General features: G+C 38.6%; 2 long non-coding RNA genes across 4 annotated transcripts in view; both read left to right on the top strand.

Moving 5' to 3' along the window:
* Positions 1-444: 444 nt before the first annotated feature.
* LOC134552110 (uncharacterized) lies at positions 445-21,949 on the top strand. Of its 2 annotated transcripts, XR_010080767.1 has the most exons (4): positions 445-6,130; positions 11,262-11,412; positions 12,594-12,849; positions 16,833-21,949. It is a non-coding gene; the product is annotated as an uncharacterized LOC134552110 (long non-coding RNA). The 2 variants fall into 2 exon arrangements; XR_010080766.1 differs by lacking the exon at positions 16,833-21,949 and having other exon boundaries at positions 12,594-14,179.
* A 1,398-nt stretch (positions 21,950-23,347) lies between these two features.
* Positions 23,348-23,842, top strand: part of LOC134551826 (uncharacterized) — a 47,941-nt gene continuing 47,446 nt past the window's right edge. The window contains exon 1 of one of the 2 annotated variants that reach the window (XR_010080702.1): positions 23,348-23,461. This is a non-coding gene — a long non-coding RNA (uncharacterized LOC134551826). The remainder of the gene's footprint in view (positions 23,462-23,842) is intronic. The other variant, XR_010080701.1, reaches the window with a different exon arrangement.

The raw sequence follows: 23,842 nt of genomic DNA, 5'->3' as shown, positions 1-23,842 counted from the left end.
CTGGCACGTTTAAGAACAACACCCTGCAATCAGTGCTTCTCTATATACAGCCTTAAAGTCAGTCACAGCACTGGACAGTTCTAACTAGGAAATATGCTGGCACAAGCTCAGAAGAACCACTTGCTGAAAGGACTCCTGTAATTTATACCTCTAGCATGTTTGTAAGCAGAAAGTAAAATGAAAGACTCAAAAATGCCCCATCTTTTATCTGAAGAATGTGTATTTTGAGAGTAAACAAGTGAACATAAAAACCAGGCCAGACTGGATCGATTATTCTACAGGCTCAGAATTCTGCTTCCGCCAGTGGCCTGGGTTAGGTGCTTTAAAGAAAACAGCTGGCTAATTATGCAATGTTCTACATGGCAAAAAGGGCTGAGATGACTCTTTCTTGTCCCTGTGATCATCTAACACTCTCGAATATGAATTTGATGGCCCCTCCTAGTATGTAAAATTACAAATTATATTATTGGTCATAAAATTAAGAAGTCCCTTGAAAAATACCATTACAATATTTAACTCTTTGACCTCTGTAGGTTAACAAATATTCACACTGTGAAAAAACTGATTTCATGCTTATTTTTTAACTAATGCAGTAAGTTTCTTAAAATCATTTCAGCTAATGATGGAAATACATTCTGTGCAATGCCTATAAAATATACCCCTAATTTACTGATGTCCTGAAGCCTTGAAAAATATCCAGCATTATTCAAAAAAGTTACATAAACCAGCTACTTAGTTATCTAAGTACTACAGCAAAGCTGAAGTGAGTTTGTTGGGACAAACCATGAGTTGATAGGTTTTGACCTAATTAATGTTAAATTAGCTTGTTTTTAAAATGGGGTTATGCCCACATAAGACAAATTTCTTTTTCTTTTTGCCCTTCTTTTATTTCTAGTGCTTGTGTTTCAGGCATTGAAAGCAGTCTCTCTCACCCAGCTCTGCTAAGCTGCTGTGCCCACATGCCACCCTTCCCTGCAGTACCTGGGCAGGCTTCTCACCAAGTCCATCTACAATAGCAATTATGCCAGCACTGATTTTGGAATACAAATAAATGCCCATTGAATACTGCATTGAGACAGTCAAACCATCACTGACATTAGGTGTTTCTTTTTTTTTTTTTTTTCCCAAAGCCTTAACACTTTGAATCACAACACTTTCCTGAAAATTGTTTAATAAGCTTCTTTTACCAAAATAGAAAACATGAGGAGAGAAGGAATAACACATCTTTAATTAGAAAAATTCAAATCAGCTCTTAATTTAATTCACTATACCAGCAGCCATGATTAGGTCTGCATCATGATATATCTCCAATACTATCAATTTTCATAAATGCAAAGTTTCCTGAATATGGTTCTGATGTATCCTGACATTTTAAAATATGTCCTATTGTCCTTTCCTGTGCAGCAGACCAAGCACAGAGTGTTCAGTCCTATATCACTGTCACAGTGGTATTAGACCAGATGGCTGCTTCCTTGCAGAATCAAGAATTAGAGATAATTTATGCTGTTCACTGTTATTAGAATGTAAAAATATAAAGAGTTTGCAGCATGCATACATGAAAAGCTGCTCAGATCCATCAGTGACATCCTGGTGCAAAGCACTTAGCCTGTTACTGCACTCTTAAAGGTAAAGTCTTTGGTGAAGCCATGGACTTGTGCAAAGCTACGGACTGCTCTGCATAGGACACAACACAGGGACTAGCTGACCTTTGTTACACTGCTGCTTTGGTGGGGAAAGAATATTCTAAGTTGGGAAAAATGTCCAAAAGCTGCCTTCTTTCTTCTTTCTTGTAAAATAATTCCACCACATCACCGTTCCCATTAACATGTGACAGTTATTTTTGTGTCACGAAGAATGAAGTTAAAAATGAAAGCTTTCTTCATTCAGTCTGTTAATCAGTACAGGAGAATACTTCTCAGTAAGACCTCATACCAAAGGGCATGAGAGTTGCATAAATTTCCTCCCGTGCCAGTGAGGGAAGCAAGTTTTCCTTATCAGGGCATCATTGCAACCTGTGTCTCTGCTCTACCTGTATGTATGTATGTATGCACCACAGTGTGTCAAAATACTGAAAAGAAAGGGTGTCAGCCTGCCCATTTATTGATCTGAGCTCATCATAGGTAAGAATCTTGTTTGTATTTCAAACAGCTGAATCATTTGATAAAGATATGTTATTAATGCAGCTAATTCATTTGGAGGGACTTCTCAACCTATGCAGGAATTAAAATGTCTCAGGTTCCTAAAAAAGGGGGGAGAAATGAAGGGACAGAGAACTTAATAAGCTTGCCCAGGTTGCTGCAATAAATTGCATGAGAACAGAAGTAAAAAGGATGTAAGGACAACCAAATGTCAAACATTGTTTGCAAGTAGCAATAGTTTGTTGCTTTACCTTTCCATCTCGGAAGTTTAGCACAGTAGTCCCTACAAATGATGTCAGAGCTGTAGCCAGACTAAGAACAAACATTTTCATCAGTATTTAGGAGAAATTTTACTGGCATTCACTGAAATGACACAATCATTCTGTGTGATTTTGGAAAAAGTGTATCACTGAGAGAATTATTTGGTTCAGTTTAAATTAATCTTTAAAGTATACTAAGGAACATTACTAGGGACAGATTTGTTTCAGCTCTCTGTGAGCATATAATTTGTATTTATGGCATACAGTGGAAGTATTGTGACTTTGAATGACTGACTAACACCTTATGAAAGTCATTACTTTTGTATCAAGAACAATATTTGTAACATAATGTGTTCTTAAACTGATCAGGACAGCAGGAAGCAGCTAAGTGGATCACTTATCTTTATTTTGCAATTTAACCTATGTTATGACAGGGAACAAAAAAATTAGATAATTTATAATTTTCTGTCAGTGATGCATATTTGGGGCTGAGATTGTAACTACTTGGTATAACTGAAGAGTAAGGAGATTTGGCTGCCAAATAAAACAGTACAAGAAAGGTAACTTTAGAATACAGTGAATTACTAGCTGACTGTTAGAACCAGATCACAAAGATTTCTTGCATTTTTGTTTCTTGACCAGTGCTGTAGATGATGGAATTTTACCCTGTAAAAATCCTAGAACTAGTTTTATTAAAATAAAGTCTATCAGAATAGAAGATAGTTGTTATGCAGGAGCAGTAACTCACATAATATGAGATGGCATTTCTTTCCAGCTCTTGCTGCTCCGCTGGTTCTAATAGCAACCTGGAGCTCAATTTCCTCCTCAAGAACATTGCATTTCATGTGGAATGTCAATTATTAAAATGCAGTGTCCCGTGTCTTACTTTTCACTAGATGAATTCATTTGCAAATTTGCTAATTTATGTAAATGATCCTTAACCTGTAACTGCCTGGCATGTATTTCTGAATGCCTCTTTTCAATTCAGAAATACATACAAAGAGTCTCAACAGCACATTAATTATTTTGTGTCACTGTTCCAAACCCCAAAGATTTAATTTCAGAGTAACCCTGAAAGAGTATCTGAGGCTTCTTTCCATTTTGCATTTTCACTATCATTAGACACTCAAAACAGGTAAATGATCTTTAAAGGAGTATCTCTAGCCATTATCATTGGTGCTAAGTACAGTTTTAGTACAATATTTTTGAGAAGCTATGACCTGAAACTCTGAGTTTTTAATTTGATTTTCAGTTTTCAATTTTTCTCAGGAGGTCATTGTTACTTACAAGGGGCCCAATCACAAATCCCAAGATCATTCCTAAATTTCAAATTTTTTGCAGCTCAGTCTCTCCTCTGCATTTTAGAAGTTAAAAGACAGATGGGGAATTTCCTTCAAGCAGTCAGTGTTTCAGCTGCAACTCTGATCTGCACATGGATGCCATTTTAGATTGGGCACTTCATTTCTGGTTCCACCAGAAGCACAATCTCTGTGAACCCATAACAGTTTATTTCACTCTCCAAATGATTTCAGGAAACTCAAACTCATCCTATCTGTCCTCAGCTCCTATGAAAAAAGTGATATTAAGAAAAACCCAGCTGAAGATGTAAATTTTTGCCTGATTTATCTCTGCTGCCCACCCAAACCTCTCCAATGTTCTCAGGGACCAACAACAGTTTAGAACCTGTCAATGAACCTGGTCCCAGTTGGGGATTTTAACAAAACCTAAAATGAAGCAATTTCCTTCCATGTTGTTACTGTTCTGTAACTTCCCACAGTCCAAATAATAGGATTCAGATTCCCTGTGGTGTAATTGCAGTCACAACTCCATTGATTTCAGTGACCTGTGAATGGCAGGTAGGACTATGGCCCAAGGCCTCCTCTTGACAAACCAGCTAGAGCTCGCTTTCTCTTGACTATTATCTGATTTACATGTCCTTGTTTCAGATGCCCGCCACACGGGGTAGGTGAACAAAGCTCTGTTTCAGAGCCAGCTACAGAGATCTTTCCCAGCCAGCGCGGACGTCCCACGAGCAGGACTCGGCTGTGAGCCTGAGCTGCAGGGCACGAGTCCTTCCCTGTGCTCCTGACTGGCCAGCCCTGCCTGGGGCCCTTGCAGGCACTGTTGCTGTCTGTAACTGAGCTGAGGTTTTGTTCCCCCAGGGTGTGAGGGAGGGAGAGAGGGACGAGGTGCCTCCAGCTGAGAGGCCAACACGCCAGCGCGCCAACCCCAGCTTGCTCCTCCGGAGCTGGAGCGCTCTTGTGTCTGAGTGTTTACGTTGGCTTTAGGAGCTGCAAAGCCAAGAAATGTTTGGCTGCTTTGTCTCTGTTTCAGCATTCGGATTGCTAAGACAAAATCTCAAACGGCCACTTGCTGTGTGTTCTGCAGACATTTTAGCACAAAATCAGCATCTCCAGAATCACAGATTCCTCCCACAGCGCCCTGAGGTCTTGGGTGTTCGATTCGATTTCTGCTGGGACAGCAGCAGGGAAGATTAGCTAACACAGTTGTAATTTTGGAATTAAAACATCTTTCCCTCTATTTTATTGCTGTTACCTGCAAAAATGTCTATATCTGAAATTCAAAGTAGCCTTTAATCTGCTGCTTAGTTTTCTCCACAAAGGATATACTTTACAGGATAATGTCTCTTTAAATCTACCCCGAAGATATTCCTCCTGGCCCAGAAGATGCCAAAATGACTTGATGATTTATTTATGTGGAGCTTGGCAGACCATAGTCCAGATTGTGGCTGAGGCTGAATTTTATGAGCATCCCCCCTAGTGAGTATATTTAAAAATTAAAAAAAAAAAAAAGAAAAAGAGGTCTTCACAGATCTTGGCATAAGAACCAAGCAAATATTATCAGAGAGAAGAATGGCTAGGAGGTGAGTTTTAGGACAGAATATAAATATTAATTTTTAAAAAAAGTGTTTAGAGAATTAGAATTTTCTCTTCATCTTCAAAAAATTAGAAATATGAAGTGGGCATTTCTCATTTCAGTAGAATCAAGTGTTTGGTCTTTAATTTTTTTAGCCATATACTTGGCATTTTGTTCTGGGAACTGGCTTTTTTTTTTTTTTTTGCACAGAAAGATGGATGTCTCATTGTCATTCCAGACCATACAAGCAGCATGTTGGTGCAATGATGTAAGAAAGCAATTTTCTGCCCTATTTTATTGATTTATAGTATTTTAGTAAAGTGATAAAAACTTAATGCTAGGGATAAAAAGGAGTCTCATCTGATGTAGAGGCAGTAGAAGAGAATAGAGAATGAGGAAGAGACTGCATTAATACATATTTGCCATGTTTTCTCAGGCCTCTCCTGTACAAGATCAACTAAGTTATAAAAACTGTGTCTAACTTTTTGACTAAGATATTGTCCAGACATTGATCCCTTCTTTCAAGGCACAGGTTGGTGCAGGATTCTGGCTCCTGGAAGCATACGCATGCACAAGCACAGGAAAATCCTGAAGGCCACAGCAGCCAGGACAACTGTCAATAGTCCTGACTCTTTTGAACAGGGACCCTGAGTGCTGCAGAAACAGATTTGGGGGCACTTTTGCAATAGACAAGAATTGCATTTAATTTAATTTCATCTGCTTCTCTGCAGTTCCTTGGGCAGCTTGTCCAAGGGGTGGTACAAAACTCTGGGCTAACAGAGTTCACATTTTTGCTTGCTGCAGAGGAACTCCTGAAGCGGACAAGTCCAGAGGCAGAAACTCCTAAATCCTTAGGTAAGCCTCATCTTGGGATACTCTCTTATCCTTGTGGCTCAGCATGGAGGGTCTTGTTACACCCATGACCACAGCTTTGATCCTGTCTCCTTTCCCAGGGCCAGGAAATAAGGTCCCTCAAGTCCAGATCCATAAAAACTGAGCTTGTACCAATTTATAGGCAGGCCAAATTGGGTTGGAAATCAATTCAGCTGAAAATGATATTACACACTGTTGTAGGATCTTGTACACAAGTGAATATATGTGGGATGTCAGTAAATGGAAGCTGGAGCATGCCAGGAAGCAGCATTTTCATTTGCAGTGGCATCCCCTACTTTTCTCTGAACAATACAGGGAATATTCCTGAACTCCCTAAATGGCAGGGCAAAGGAAATTCAAATGTATTCAGGACATTCTTTATGCTGTTCATAAATCAAGGTCAACAGAAAAATATTAACAGTGGCTACACCCACTTATTTTCAGTGGTTTTGGGTTTCCAGTTTGCTTGGGGTTTTTTTTTAGTTGTGTTGGAGAACTCACATTGCCAATGTAACAGGAAAAGGGTATTTCACAGCCAAGCACCAAACTAACCCTCTGAAGTCAGATCTATTCTAATTCACTAAGTGAAACATTTATTTGCCCTTGAAAAGAGCCTGGGTAAGCTGTATACACCTCGAGTATGTTCAGGACTAGGATTCCCATGTGCAGGAAAGGGAATACCAGGATGACAGCCCAGTGCAGCCCCATTGTACAGTATAAAAGCTCCTACAAGGAAAATGCTTGATAGATCTTAGTCCTGGTCAGAACCCCTAAGCTGATCCACCAAAAGCACTGATTCGCTTCTGACCAAAGTTATTTTTAAAGGCTACACTTGGAGTGGTGAGAGTACGTATTTATTGCTAAAAAATTCAGAGGATTGAAAATTATGCCAAAATTTTTGGTCAAAAAGGCACTTTGTGGAATACACACAGCTGCTATTGCTGCTAGGGATGCACATTTAAAAACCAGAAGAAAACAGTAATTGGCATATTTGATTTCACCGAACAAACTTCCTGAGGCTTTACCTTTGGAGAAAGGCACTGTACAAATCCAGACACTGACACCAGAGTAAGAAACAATGGAAACAAAAAGAGTGTTATTATAACTTTAGTCTCAACATTTTATACCACGATTTCACCCTGTTATGTACTGAAACCAGTCCTTTTACTTGACTCAATTTTGTGTCTTTTTATGACCTGTCAAAAACTCAGTCAGGGTTTATTGTATTTATATTTTTAATTAGTTTAGTAAAGAGATGGACTGCTTATATTTGATTTTTTTTAATTAACTGTGAAATTTTCTGCACAAGGATGATACTATGCACATTGATATGTGTTTATGTTGTGTGATATATTGGAGACAGGAGTGTCACTGGAAAGGCATGTCTAAATAGTGCTGCATAGGTTGCTGGAGCACTGATGGGAGCTGGTTATGCATCATGTAATTTATTCTTTGTATTCTAGCATGCAACTCAGGCTGGTACTAAAGAAAATCATGTCAGGACATGTCATGTCATGTCCCTAGCGGTTTTTTATCACACTGTGGATGTGCAGACTTTATTGCTTATGTAAAAGGTCACATCTTGTCATCTCTGCATTCTCTGGCCACAGAACAAAAACTCCATTGCCCATGGCTTGTGGCTGATTTTTGATTGCTATGAGATGCTTTAGCCACAGCCTTCTTCAAATCCCACTCAAGATTTTTCACTGTTTCACCAAATTTGTCTCTGTCCGGTTCAAAATTCATAATATAAGGGTGGTAGTAAATTCAGGATGCCTTTCATTTCAGAAGTCCCTACACAGCAACAGGCTGTGAGTGAAGTCTATTCAATGTAATGTTAAGCTCGATTTCAATGAGGAAGAAATGGAAGTGCAGCTGTTCATGTAGAGAGATTTAGCCTTTGTCCCTCTAATCATTTTTCTACTGATAACATAAAAATAAGAGTTGCATATAGAAAGCAATGCATACCTCTGGCAGGCTTGGATCCACATACCCTGCTGAGACACCATCCATGTTCTAAAGGGCAATTGTTGCAAGAAGGGAGTAAGAGAAAAATTATCAAGTGACATTAATTTGTACAGGTGACCTGGAATAATTACACAGCTACCAAACAATAGCATGGGAAGATATACACAATTTAGTCTGTAATCACTGTTGCTCCCAGTGAAGTTACTCTGTGGATCACTAGGTAATAGCACACATTATTTCACAGTAACTATGCAAGGACTCAAGTCAACAGGGTATGCTGCACAATCAGAACAAATCATTGCAAGTTAAAGAGCTCTAAGTGTTCCAAGGAGTGACATGAGTTTTATTAGATCGATGATTTTCAGGTTTGTATTAATAGCCTCAGAGGTTTGGAGAAGAGCTACAACACTGCTAGAGGAGCTAAGGAAGAAGCTCTCAAGTCTTTCCAAGGAGCTCTGAAGCACTGCATTGGCTCTCATGGGTACATTTATAACCCTTTAATAGTCCCATTGCACGAGGCAGTGCAGAAAGCAGAGCATCCTTGTGTTCCCTCAGAGCAGACACCCAAATTTTGTTTGGACTAGAGGAAGATTTTTAAGCCCTTGTCTTGTGCAGCTAGCACAACTAGCTTCAGATCTACAAAATAACAGACCCTGTACTTTGCTTATAAATGCACTGGCTAGTGCTCCAGACATCAAGGGCATGAAAACAACATGACAAACAAAATAAGAGAGATTACTCAGCCATTCAAGCACAGACCATGGACGACTTGCAGTGCTGCACACTGAGGTGCATTTTCAAACATTCGTGGACAAAGAAACCATTAAAAATATGAGAGAATAAGGAGAAATAAATAGGTGAGATAAGAAATAGGAGATGTTGTGTTTCTATCCATATGGTTCCTAATGAATAGGTAATTTTTATCCGTGCTTTACTCAATCCAGTGTTTATAAGACTGTCTGGTCTCAAAGATGCCTTCTAAAAATATATTGCTCTAAAAGATATTGCTCTATAGTTAATATAACAGAGAACAGTATTTTGATTAATGCCTTCTTATTAGTGTACAGACAAACTAGATTGTGTTATGGGATTATGAGCTGAGTTGGTAGCACAAAAGAAAAAAACATGCTCAAAACTGGAGTAACAACAATTATGGTTCATAGGGGACATCACCAGAGACAGCTGAGACACAACATTATGCTCTGGAGTTCTCAAAAAATTACTAACACCTAATTGTTAATACAGAGTTAAATTTTAAAATTAATCTATTATCCTACTCCTATTTGTGTTGAATTTCAGCACAAAAGTAGTGGCATGTTTGCTTGCTAAAACATACGTAGAAATAACCACACTGAGAAATTGAGTTTGAACTTTGAATTTCAGATAGTGATCATTCAGGACCATCTGCTCACAGTCTGTGGGGCAGGAAGTTACTGAAGTAATTTGACAAAATTTCAGTTAGCAATTAAATTTGTGAAAATCTCAAGACAATTGGCAACAACCTGCAAGCTGCAAAATATGGCAGTTTCACAAAACAAATAAACAGATAATATTTGGGGGGCTGTTTGACTTCAACAGGAATGGACCCAACATAATGACCCAGCGAGTCCCTCAGTATCAAATGTCCCGATCATCCTGAATTATGAGCTCTGTTTCGTATGCAACAGCACACAAAGCTGTATTTTAAAATGCTTCTCTTAATCTTCTGCAAGGGAAGCATCTGCCAGAGCATCTAAAACAAATGGTTCTAAATCTTGCCTGATTAGACTCAACCTCACTTCCAACCTACCTCCCCCCTACGTTTGTCTATTACTGTTTAAATCTGTGTACATTATTCTCATTGCTGGAAAGATGCAGTAATGCTTCATGATGCTCTTTCTACTCTAATGCTGCATAGCAGTTGCTTTCTTTAGGCCCCAGCTCTTACCTACAGCTGTGCTTACTGAGGTGAGACTTTAATTTGCTACACCACGCCAAGGTATTAATAGACAATTATTTATTGCAAATCTGAACCATTTATACTGTTTACTGGCTGACACAATGTAAAATTTTGATCCAAATGTTAATGTGTCCATGACATTGCATAATTCTATTCCACAGCAAGGTTTATTTCTTTCCTCAATGAATCGAACTTGAAATATGAGGAAATAGAGTTTTTAATGGATGAATGATTTACAGTCTCAAACTTATAAGACTGCTTACTTACACAAATAAGTGAAAATGTCTAATTAAAATAGCACAGCAAACTAGAAAAATTTAGGATTTTACTGGAGGCAAAACTGAGGGAGAAAAAAATGGAAATAAGTTGCAAAGTACTGAAAGAATAAATGAATAAATCTTATGTTAGCAATTTGAAGGCAATTATAGTTTTAAGCAGGCATCTTTGAGACCAGACAGTCTTATAAACATTCAGTTGAGTAGAGCACAGATAAAAATTACCTTTTCATAAAGAACCATATGGATAGAAAAGCACTTTAAAGTCTCCAAATGTCTCATGAAATTACCTTTACAAATTTTTTTTTGCAGTTGGGTAAAAACCTCAAAATGAGAAAAGAGCTTTATAGACAGGCAAATTTCATCATATGGAAGATGTAATTTCAAGTGTTTATCTGCTTGAGTTTAAATATCATGCTTTTAATGCCATCTAGACAATGGAATCTTCTTTAGCTGATACCTGTAAGAATCTTCAAAATACAGATGTTTGAATTAAAGGAATATTTTTCTAATGAACTTTTATATTAAGTTTCTCTTTTCCCCTTGTTATGATAAAGGGTTATAAGGCAGTTCTAATTAAATCTCTGTTCAAGTAATAATAGCCAGAACCTGTGGTCAACTCAGCTTATAAAAAGACATTCAAAGTCTTTGTAATATTTCATCTTATATGGACAGGATTACACTGGAAGGAGCTCTGCCAGACAGAATCAGGTATCTGTAGATTCAGTACCAGAACACCTGCAAGGTGCCCTATTAAAGATTTCATGTGGGGTACGGCATAACAGCTCCATTCCCCTACAGAGCTTTTTGGTGGTTTTTTTGTGGTGGTTTTTTTTTTGTTTGTTTGTTTTGTTTTGATTTGGTTTGGTTTGGTTTGTTTGTCTGTTTGTTTGTTTGTTTTCCCTGGTTCATTTTGTTTTGGTTTTTTCAGACTTTTCAAGCCCATAAAGGGCCCCAGATACCATTCCAGAGTATCAGAAAGATGAACAAATGAACAATGATACCAGATCAGTACTGGGTTTCTTATGTTGGCACAGATTTGTGGCTGACAAGCTGTGACTCCATGGAAGCGATGGTAACAGGTAAGAGGTAGGGGGATGAATTTCTATACATTAAAGAAGAATAAAACTAGTCAGTGTGACTTTGTCCAGTGCATAAAGGAAAATGGATACTCTGTACAGTTCTGAAATCCATGAAATAAGTGGAAATAGGATCACACCTGTACATCACAAGCAAGTGTTGAAACATTTTTTCAGGAATATTGATAGGGTTTCTTTTTGCACCTATAGTGAAAAAATCAGACGGAAGTGGAAAAACGTCTAAATTGCTTCCTTTTCCATTACTAATTGAAGAAGAAAGAATATATAGTCGTGATTCCATGTCTCAATGGCCTCATCAACATAAACATTGCATGAGGTGCTCCTAAAAAGCTGAGAACCCAGGCAAGGCACATCAGTACCTGTGAGGCTGCTCACACACCAGTTGCTTCTTACAAGTTCTTTAGAAAACAAATATAAGAACAATTATTTTGAGGCTTATTAAAGTGCTTTGTAAAATATGACACAGGAACTACCATGCAGGCAGTGACTGCAGTGGCAAAGATAATGCCACTGTGGGGCTGAAAGAAATGAAGAAGAAGAAGGATTTTGTTTACCATCCCTCCCTCCAAGTACAACAATCAGAGCTGTCCCAAACACTCCCTGTTCCTGCTGTGACTTAGACAACTTTTTCTTTTTGTTTAACATGCATTCACATTGGGATGTCTTTTTGAGCTACCAGGATACACGCTGTTGATGCATATTAATGACAGGATGTAATTTTTACTATTATTGTTCTGTAATATAGAATATGTCTAACTACATTTTGTTTATTATTCATAATACACAATGAGAGAAGACACCAGAATGGCTCTTTTGGAGGCCTCACATGCCAGGCTGCAAACATGTATTAACAATAGTACACATTTATATGTTATGGTTTCATAAAATGCATTTGCATAATATGAAATCATAATCCCAAATGTACAATAAAAACCCTATGAAAAATAGTTACTTCTCATATACTACACAATGGCTGATTTTAATCTTCACTGTCTCAGATGTGGAACTAGTTATTAGGGATTTTTTTATAATGGGAAAAATGCCTAGCCCGTCCTACAGAATTAAGTCTTGTAAAATGAACCAATCAAACAAGAACCTTCTGTAAAATGGAAAAGATGGTTTGGTAGTAATTTGCATTCACACTTCATTTAATATACTTCCAGGCTGAGATGTTACTTTCAATATCATACCAGAGACTGAAATAAACAGGCAGTGCTGGCAGGTCTGGCTGCACAGCACTCCAGGGGCCTATGAATGCAAAAATGTGCAGTGGGAGCTGAGCAGAAATTAGCTCAGAGCAGAAGTCACAGGCACCAGGAAACCAGCTCAGAGGGAACCTCTGCAGGAATGTGATGCTTTCCAATTCCACTGTCCAGTGAATCCCAGGAAAGTTTTCTCCTAGTTTGATTGCAGAGATGGGTAAGTCTGTTTCAGTGTTCCTTCCACTTAACTGCGGCCACTTGTAGGAAAAGATTGACTACCCAGACATAATTCCCAGTGTCATAACTACAGCTGTGTGTGTGCCACAGCAACAATTTCTGTGGGGGAAACAATGATTTCTAGTTTTCTTCTTTAGAAAGAATCATGGCATTTTTCACCTTGAGTGGCTACTGGACTATTTATTTAGACAATTTGACTTGGAGCTGCATTTTGCTATATATACATTATCAAATGATTAATGGCTAATTAGAATTTTACTAATGGAAAATAAATGTAGATATGAGTGTGTGCCATTATGTTTCCCCTTTTAGTTCAAATTATCACATTTGCATTTTTATCAATAAAAATAGATGAGTTTTCTTTTAGCTAAGCCAAATGAACAGCCTTAATTATATTTAAGGCTCCAGTCCTTCAACAGATATTGTCTGGTACCCTGCTGCACCCACACCTGTCCATCACACCTTGCCAAGTTCTCTTGCCTTCCTTAAAGCATCATTTCTTGGTATATAGAAAATCCCAGTACTCAGTTACCTATCAGAATTTCTGAGCTCTGACTCCTCTAAGGTCTATGGTGTCTTGTTCAGACACTTGGCTCTTCACAGATGAAAATATTTGGAATTATTGAGAGTAACTGTTTGATGGGGTGAAGGGGAGAAATGAGTTTTCATACTAAGATTGTCATAAACATTTTTACAGACCAAGTGAGTTGAAAGCTAGAGGAGATGGGGAAAAGGAGAAAGGAGGTTTCCTTCTCCAGGAAAAGGAGACTCAGAGGTGACTGTATCACTCTCTGCAACTCCCTGAAAGGTGGCTGTAGTCAGGTGGGGCTTGGTCTCCTTCTCCAGGCAGCAGCTGACAGAACAAGAGGACACAGTCTTAAGCTGAACCAAGGGAAATACAGGTTGGATATTAGGAAAAAGGTTTTTTTACAGAAAGAGTGATAAAGTACTGGAATTGTCTGCCCAGGTAGGTGGTGGAGTCACCATCCCTGGATGTGTTTGAAAAAAGGATTGGATGTGGCACTTGGTGCCATGGTTTAGTTGAGGTGTTAGAGCATGGGTTGGACTTGATGATCTTGAAGGTCTCTTCCAACCTAGTCATTCTGTGATTCTGTAAATATGAAGGCTTTTTGGGTTTTGGTTTTGAGCCTTTTACTGATTTACAAACCACCAGAAAAAACATACTTTGGCTGTGAAGAATCACAGCTTGTCTAGTCACAATCCAGTACTCTCAATTTCAGCTGAGACGGAAAACAGAAAAATAAATTCTTCCAACAACAATGTATGATAAAGAGAGTTATTGTTTCCATTCACTTGTCCTTTATATCAACACAGACAGCTAATCCAGGTGACTACCTACATTTGTAATTGCTAGTGGACTAAAATCATAGAGAATTCACACTAGTGAACATAATTCCACCTTTTAAAAGCTTCATTATGTTATAATTTATTTATCTGGAAAGTGGGATTTTCAGACACAACTATTAGTGCCATGCTGTGGCTACTAGTAATCAATGATTGGAGAAAGTCAGGAGAGAGAATGCATTTAACAGTGATTTTGTTTTATGATGGTGTGCTTGTGCTGTTCACCAGAGATGAGCCAAACAATTTTCCAAAGCAGTCCACTGTCATCTCCTTGTCATATGCAGCAGATTATAGAAAGAGAGAAATTTCCAGCACTGGAAATGGCAGCTGAGTAAATCAAATATTTATCTAAAATTAATACTTTCAAATCTCCCTCCCCTCAATTTCTTTCTTTCATTGCCCTGTTTGAGGATAGATCAAAACTGACACTGCCCAGCTCTTGGGAGCATTCAGTCACATGCATGTTTCATCCAGGTTTTCACAGCTGCAAATGTGACACATGAACTGAGTGCTACCAGTGAAATGGCATCAGCCAGAGTGTGCACAAAGCCTGGAACCATACTGGAACATTTCTGCTTTTCACTAGCTGGGAAACTTCCCCATTGCCCAGGGTGAGAAAGGGCAGATGCCACCCCTTGCTGTGATTACTTGAGAATCTACATTGCCTGAGCTCCATCTAGAATCATTGCCTAACACAACTATTGCTCCCAAGTGACACTTACACATATTTCTTCAAAGGGTAATTTCCTAGACAACTACTGCTCCAAAGAGGAGACAGAGCTTTAAAGATGAAAGGAGGAGGGAAGGTGTTATGCTGCATCCAAATAACCTTACTCTGGTCTTGATGTTGCCTAGGGAGAAAACACTAGGGGAAGGGGATGCAACAAAAATGTGATTTAAATAGTTTTTAAAAAGCCTGGGGGAGAAAAGCGGTTCAGTTTTTTCATTCATGCTGACACTGACATCAAGAATGGAATCTCTTTCACACATCTAAGAAACATGGAAACTCGTGTATTTTGTTGTAGGGCATCTAACTTGGTGCTGAATGTGTTTCCCATCATGTTTCCACCACGATTAAGTTAAGGTGGGATTTTTTTCTCTCCAACATTGCTGGAATTGCAGCAGTGAGGATAATTCTGGTCTGCCTTAATGGCATGGAGCCATTCTGAAATCATCAGAGTTTACAGGAAAATAGAATTAGGCTCTACAGAGGACAACAGCATTGCACTTTCAAACCTGACATGCTTCAAACCTACTGCCAGCAAAATTTTAAGTTTGAAAAACCAGGCTCCTTTTTGCACATGAAAGCCATGGGACCAATTATTGTCACTTAGACTTCCAACTCCCATTTGTAGGCCCAAGCAGGTAGTTAGATGTATAAGTAGCAATAACCAAGAGCAAAAACTGCTGGCACAAAAAGAATTTTAAAAAAATCAGGCCATTAAGACATAAGACAAAGGCTCAAAAGGAGGGAGATGATTAAAAATGGCAGGCAACGAAGAAGAAACTAGAAATCGATGAAGTTTTCCGTAACTTCATTTTCAAGTTCAATTTTTTAATGGCAATAATTTACAAGAATAAACAAGAGGAAATGTGACATAAAGAAGTAAATTTGTGCCTAAAATAGCAAATGAATTTTGTAACAAAGTACAGTTGAGAGGTATATTGCTACCTTTAAATATTAAGCTATTCCTGTAAGGTGCTCTTTTAAGACGTGACATTTTTTTTCCCTCATTTTAATAGAACTAATAAAAGTAAGATACTAGAGAGACATCATTACATCATTACTAAGATCTTCTACTCTTAACCAAAGAGAACCATGCCAGAACTGCTGCTGTACCTGGTATCAGCAAGTCACCATATATTTAGTTATTTTTAACCACGTGGGGTGAAAAGCAGTGACCTGCTTTTCAGGTGAGACTGATATACAGGTGAACTCTGCATGTGTATAGTGTTTCTGGCAAAAATAAATAGCTGGCAGTAACTGAACTCTCTCTTCATTGAAAGAATGCTATAGGGCTGGATATAGCCCCTGCAATAGTGCAATAAAATGAGATGAGCTTAACACTACCAGATGGTACCCTGTACAGTGCCTGAAATAAAATGGAGAATTAGGGCGCCCTAAGGTGTGCACAGGAAAGGCATTTACATGAAATAAATGGGCCTCAGACCTAGATGATGCTCAAGTATGCTACACAGGAGACAGATAGTACATCTGGTGAACAGATTTTATCACACACTGGAAAGCTATAAAGCATGCCGTTGAATTTCAGATCTGGGCTTCACAATGACATTTTACCTGTGTTGGTATTCAGTGCTGTTTATTTTTAAAGGTGCTGTAATCTCAATGATGTGTTTTAAAAGCCTTCTTAACATTGTTTTCTGATGTGCCCCATTTTTTTGGACAGATTGATGTAACATGATGCTTTTCCATGGATAAAATACAAACTACTTTAGCTGTAGATGATCATGTTTTTATTTAATATATCACATTTCTGATGTGATTTTAGTAATATGGTTATACTTGTCAGCACTCACTGCTTGGGAGAAAGCCAGTATGTTTTTAAAGTTAACTCCCACTTCTCCGTTTCATTGCAGGGTCTCACTCTCCATAAACCAGCACAAATTCCTCAAGGTTTAAAGCAGATATATCAGATTAAGGGAGGAAATCTACTACAGTGAATCAAATCAAAGCAATATTTTACTCTTATCTCTAGATGAAATTTCTCTTGGTTTTGTAAAATTCCTGCTCCATTTGAAATTATGATCCTTTTAAGTTTACATTTATCATAACAGGATTCAGACTGTTCAAGGTGCTGATGAGAGCAACATTCAGCCTGTGGTGCTGTGATTTTTTTAATAGGGAAGTAATTTAGAGCTTTCTTCAGACTTCACTGTTTTTGCTCTCTCTCTCTCTGTAATTACTCTCCTTTCACCTCTCACATATAAAGCTATCCAGGGGAGCTAAAAATGCTACTGAACTTGCATAGAGGAAAAATTTGTGAGACTGTAAGGTGAATATTCCTGACAGAAAGATCTATGGGCTGTGAAATAGTGTCTCTAAAGAAATTGTGAAAGCTCCATTCCCCTGAGACGTTTAAAATTAGAAGAAACAAAGCACTATTACACACTAAGGATATAATCCTGTTCTAGCCCCCTGTGAGCAGACTAACTGTTTCTAATGTTTGAAACTCTGTATAGTGGTACTGTTCATAATGCAAACCTACAATTTAATAATGTTAAGGGTTTGACTTGAGGCTTGCTTATGCAAGAAAATGTACTCAGATTACTAGAGTGGTATAATTATATCACCACAGTTCTATCAGTATATCTCAGTGCTGCCTCTCTAACAAGTGCCTTATTTGAGTTACTGTACACCATTTCTAAAAGCCACAGAAGTACAATAACATGAGTAAATTTTCTACACTAAGATCACCTTCCCAGCTGCTGGGAAGGTGGGAATCTTATAATTATTAAGTTCTAGTTGAAGAAGAAATGCACAAATAAAGGCATGATGCACCAAACTCACAATGAAGTTTATTGTACGCACCACAGAAGATGGATATTGATGGCAAAAAGAAAGTATCACTTAAAATTCAGAACAGCAGCCTCACTTGCAAAATGTAAGCAAAACTACAGTGTGTTCAAAGCATGGACAAACTCACTCTCTATTTTTTGCTTATGTCTAAACAATCTTAAAACAGAGCTGCTTCTAAACTACTCTTCAACCCTTTGAATTTTTTGCTATTATTATTGTAAGTTAGTATCAAAAGACAGAAAGTGATGGGGAAAGGTTTATGTGATTTTCTCTGAAGTAAATGAGTTATTTTACGAGAGTCCTTACTCTGAGAGTACATCTACTGCATAAAATCATGCAAAACTTCTGGTCCATAATTTGAAGCTACACACAACAGCATTTTGAGAAGACGACTTGGGAGTTTGAATAGTTCTAGGGAATTTACCACAGCCACTATTGAGATGAAGCGGGGTCTTGAAATATTTTCATAATTCAAGTAAAATTGTGGTGCCAACTTTGAGTTTTGGGTATCAGCATAAGCAAATTTTCAAGACTAACAAAGGGTTATAAAATATATGCAATGACAGGTCATTAGACAGAGGGGTGCAGTTGGGCAATTCTCTGTACAGTACACTGCCAAATAGTGCCTTTCAACCATCAGTTATTCTAGAACTCTGCTTGTCTTGCAAGCTCTGTATTTCACCAGGTGACAGTCTTAATGGATCTGGAATGGGGGTGGAATAGGAACTGTTCTTTAACTAAGAAAGAAAGGAAGAGATGAAGAAAATAAATGTGGGGAAGGGAAAATAAAAAGAAAGGAAGAGAAAGATGCTTAGACTGCACAGCTACTCACCCTGGTCAGCTGCACAGCTTTGCAAATCCTTCCTTCCAAACACACACAGCCCCAGCTCAGAGAGGAGCCTCATATGCCAGACTTTCTGTTGTGTAGCTTCAGTCTACGAAACTTATTTCGTAAGTGGCAGTGACCTCTGCTCAGCATTGGTACAGCTACAGAAATCATGAAAGAACAAGAGTAAGGCCTCCCAGAAGGAGAGCATGGGTGAAGATGGGTCTTCCATAATGAGCTGCTCTAATACTGGCTGTGTGCTGATTTGATTAAGGACTCCAGCTGAAGAAGAGGGCCAAATTCCCCTCGGTCTAAATTATGGGAGCTTCAATACACACAGTGGAACTCTGCCAGCTTACAACTATTAGGGATCTCATCCTCAGGGCTTTTCTCACAGCAGCAGTGTCCCAACTCACTGAAGGCTAAGGAGGGGATCCAGGTGCATATAGGATCCTGTTGCCATTGCAGGTATCCAAGGTCAGAGCTTAGATCCTCAGTTACCCACACCCACCCACAGTATCCCAGCCATCAGTCTCAGGGCACCTAAGCTTTCAGGCTTTCCTGTGCCTAAAGTTAGGCACTATGTGTTCATATCATGTTGATATGCTCAGCACATTAAAACCCTTCCTGTGCCAAAGCCCCACAGTGCCTCCAGCACCAGGACTACCCCAGGCTCCTGCAGCTTCATCAAGCATCCAGGGAACATCATGTGCATGCAGCTGAGGCTGTACAAGCAGGAGGAGCAGGTGATGGGAACAGCTCTGTCACGCCCACCCTGAGGCTGGCACACACATCCAGCACTAAATGCCTTTGTGGCGTTGATTTTCATTTTTTTCATCTGCTTAGGTAATGCAACCTGCTCGGCATTTGAGGGCTGAGCTGCACTGCCAGGACAAGTCTGAGCCTGTTCAGCTTTTTCTGCTTCCTGAACAGTGAACAGCAGTCAGCTGTGCATGCAGTGCCAAATTGAGCCTGGCACGAAGACTCTGTGGGTCACTTTACATTTTGTGTGGGCCTGTGAGATTCAACTGATTAGTGGCAGTTGATGACAGTGAACACAAAAGGAAGTAATGATAACTGCAGATAATTCCTGTAGAAATTAATGCAACTATTCAAAGAATTTTTTCAGTCATTTTTCATTCACACCTTCTTGCCTGGTGCAGTTCTGCTATGAATGTGATTTTTAAATTTATATGATTCATTTTTGTATGATTTAAATGTGGTGTAGTTGACTCAGTGAAAACATTGTTCTGAAAATGTTCTTTGCCAAAAGACTAAGCTCTAAAATGAGTTTATTGCTAAATAAACATCCCAAGTTGGCTTAAGCAGCATATTAACGGACTTGCAAATCAGGGTTTTTTTGCAGGAGGTGAGTATTAATCATGATGGAATAATGTAAATAAATGAAATATCAATACAAATAATTTCTACGCATTCATAGGAACAGTAATCAGTGTTACAAAGAATGGGCTAACTTTTAGTTATGTTACTGAAACTAGAATCCCTTCACTGTGGTACTGGTGTTTAAAATGTATCCTTTAGGGAACTTCACATCTATAAGATTTGAATCCACAACATGCAAGATAATAGAAATAGCTAGAAGGAAAACAGAGGCAAATGGGCCTTGGATTGCCCTGCTCTCTGAATAGAAGAAAGAACTGAACATACTCTTCTTTATTTGGACTCACAGTGCATTAAAGGAGAGCACTCCTTTGAAAATATGTTTACGTATTTCTTACAAATCATGATTAACCTATAGAAATGCAATGTGACAATATGGCAAAAGGAAATAAATGTGTATTGGTTGCTTTCTGCATGATTAATGCTTCTTTCCATCAGACACATACATTTCATTTTATTAAAGATCACATTTCTGATTGCAAGAACTTGATCATAAATAAAGCATGCAAGTGGAAGTTGGAAATCTTTTAATATTAATGACAAGAAAAATGGATTTATTGAATAGTCACCTGCAGTTCATACATACATAAGCACATAAAATGATAACCCAGCAGAGGTACCATCTCCAACTTGGGAGGAGAGATTCTGGTTTTTTTAACAGCTTAATAATAATAGTGCTACATTTAGAGAAAATTATTTCTGTCTTCTGTGTCTAAGAAGAACAGAATAACAGCCATTTATCAGCTACTTTCTACCTTGTCATTTCTCCTAGGAACTATAAAGTTTGTCTTTACTTGTTTACAACTCAATCCAGCACTGGTGGTCTTCAATGTAATAGTTTTGAACTCGGTTTTTTTGCCAACTTGGAATTTGGAAAAAAAACCCCAACAATGCCCCCCCCCCCCCCCCACCCAGAAAAAGAAAAGACCCAACCAAGAAAAGAAAAAAGGAGTTTCTGATGAATAAGGAAGAGATTAAGCTATTCAAATGGGATTTTTTTTGTCCAAGGAGCTGACAGATGAGAAATCTAGTGCATTATTGAGAACATTATAACTCTGCTAAAAAATTATCATGTCAATAACCAAAAATAATTGAAACAGGGGTAATAGCTTTCACATCAGATAGTACAGTGTTGATGAGGCTGCACAGGAATTGTAAACATGAATACAGCTTCCAGAAAAACTTCTAAGGAAACTTCTAGAGCAGTATGACTGGTTAGGATGTAAAGCAACTAGAAATCTGCTCTCTAAGCCAGCAGGCTGCAGAAATAATGTGGTTGCACTGTGGAAAGGACCATCAGAAAAGCTCTGTGAATCGACCAGTAGTTTTCCTATCACCCCTACCAGGCTGCCTGCCTGCTTAGCCCACATGGAAAGGAGCATCTGAGGACAAGTAATCTGCAGCTCTGTCCCCTCTATGTCACAGCCAGGGCTGATTCACACATCCTGGAGCCACTGCTACCTCACTGGAATTTAGTCCACCAAAGCTGCTCCCCGTGCCCCAGCTCTGCTGGGCAGCACCCTTCCTTCCAGTCACCCCCAGCACAGCAGCTGCTGGGAGTATCTCTCACCTGGTTGGTGTGTAAGAGAACTGGGTTGTTGCAGGTAACTCCATTACTCCTGGCACACCAAGGTATACAAAGAGAGGAAAGAGCTGGGAGATGCACGGGGGTAAGCAGCACATAGAAAAAACTTGAGCAAGCTTTGGGCTCAGGGTGAGCTCCCAAAGGTTTTGCAAAGAGCAGCTGTGGAAGATTTGCTGCTTGCATGTCTCCAGCAGGCAGGGCAGCTGTCCCAGCTGGCCCAGGATGGGACATATCCTCCAAAGGATGCTTGGTGCAGCCAAAGATGCTGAAAGCCAAAGGGAAAAGAGTTCTTTTCCACATAAACTTTCTTAGAGGATCTAGCCATGACTATGAATTGTCAAATAAATTATTTTAAAAATAAAGAATAGCACTTTAAAAAAGTACAAGTTGGATTTCTGTTCTCTACTTCTGTTCACACAAACTCCATACAAGTTTAAAGAGAAACCTACTGGCTTTAAAAAGGTGCCCTCCACACAAGGTTTCAGTGTTACTGCAGTCACACATGCACCTGTAAAAGGACAGGAGCTACCGTGGAAAGCAGACAATAACTGTGTGCTCAAATAAAAATACTTAAATGGGAGATGATACATGCCTCATAACAATAAGAAAGCACCTCAATAGCTCCTTGAAAACCTATTAAACAAATCTCTTACTTCCAAGACTTAGATAGAAACTAATATAACCTTAATAAATTACATACAATTAAAACTTTAGAAGGCAAATCATGCAACAACCACATGAGGCAGTCATATGAACTCACAGAAAATAATTATAATCTAAATATTCTGAATTCCAATTAGGGAGATCAAGAGTGAGATCTCTGTGTTTCTGAGTGGGTGCTGGCTTATTATGCAGACTACACGTGGGAAGGGGGTTAGGCCACTTTACAAGTTTACTTCCCTGTTTAGAAACATGATCTCAAAAAATTGTACAGATAGAATTAATGTTGACAGAACTTGTCACATTTCCATCCAAAAGGAATATATTTTCCTAAGTTTAATTATCCAGATATATATCTTAAGTCAAACCCATACCTAAGTCCTTGTTTCTAGCAGTCTCCTTCTCTGGCTGCTGTTGACAAGACTGGATCCAGCAGCATCCTGCCTGTCAGCAGCCACCTCCACTGCCTGTTTCCACTCAGTTCCTGTGTCAAGCACCATAACCAGGAGGGAAAAGAAGATACTTGCACATGTGCCTGCTTGCATATGTGTGTTCTCACACACATATGCATGACCAGATAATATAGATAGAGAGAAATATTTCATCTCCTATTTTATGCTGTGCCAAAATTTGGGGAACAGGTGCACTGATGTGAGCTGATTGTATCCTACTGTACTTCTAGTGAATTAATCATTGCTCTCTCCTTCTTCTTGTATCTTTAAACTAAGGTTCTGGTGCCAAATCTTTCTTTTCTGCTCACAACCCTCATTCCTGCCCCATCCTTTCCCTTGTGCTGACACGACAGTTTCTAGGGACACCCAGGAATTGGCTCAAGAAACGGGGTTTCAATTTAAAATAGCACTGAGACAGTAAATAAAAACTAGGAATATTTTAATCCAAACCTGCTCTTTACCTATTTTTCCTATCTTTAAAAAGAATTGTATCAAAACAACTGCAGAGGTAGGTGTGGGTCAGGAAAAATCAGCTCAGGACAGAAACACTCTAGACATCATTGCTGAAATAGAAGAATATGAAACTGCACTGTTAAACTGTATCAGGTATTTATTTAGCCAGTTAAAGAAATAATAGAGAACTTGGGAGGTAAATTCCTGTTTGCCATTAACTACACAGCAATGTGAAGAGAGAGTTCAAGTCAATCTTCGAGCGTGCCAGTGGTGTTTGAAATGTATTCATTAAACAAAGCAACTGCAGGAACTGTAAGTACATTTCAAATAATTACTCATTTTAATGCTATTTTCTTGCAGAATTTTTCATGCTTATGGTGAATTTATTTGTTTTAAGGGCTGCAGCAGACTATTTTACTTCACAGCTTTATTAATTATATGTTCTTACTATAGTACAATAACATGATTTTTTTGCAGGCTTTTTGCCCCTCAAAAAATATTATTGTTTGATAGAATTACCCACCTGAAACTAATTCACTTTTGTGGGAGAAAATTTGCAATAAATTGTACTTCAAGATTGGAACACCATCTATGCTTTAAAGAAGGATGAAAATAGTCATATGGGAAACTTCTGGCAGAGAATGAAGGTTTTCCTGGGAAATCCTGGTCTGCTAAGATCATCCTTTGCTGTTT

Source organism: Prinia subflava, chromosome 6 (genome assembly GCF_021018805.1).
Source record: "Prinia subflava isolate CZ2003 ecotype Zambia chromosome 6, Cam_Psub_1.2, whole genome shotgun sequence".
In the NCBI taxonomy this organism is placed as follows: Eukaryota; Metazoa; Chordata; class Aves; order Passeriformes; family Cisticolidae; genus Prinia; species Prinia subflava.
This window is presented reverse-complemented; position numbering and strand designations above follow the sequence as displayed.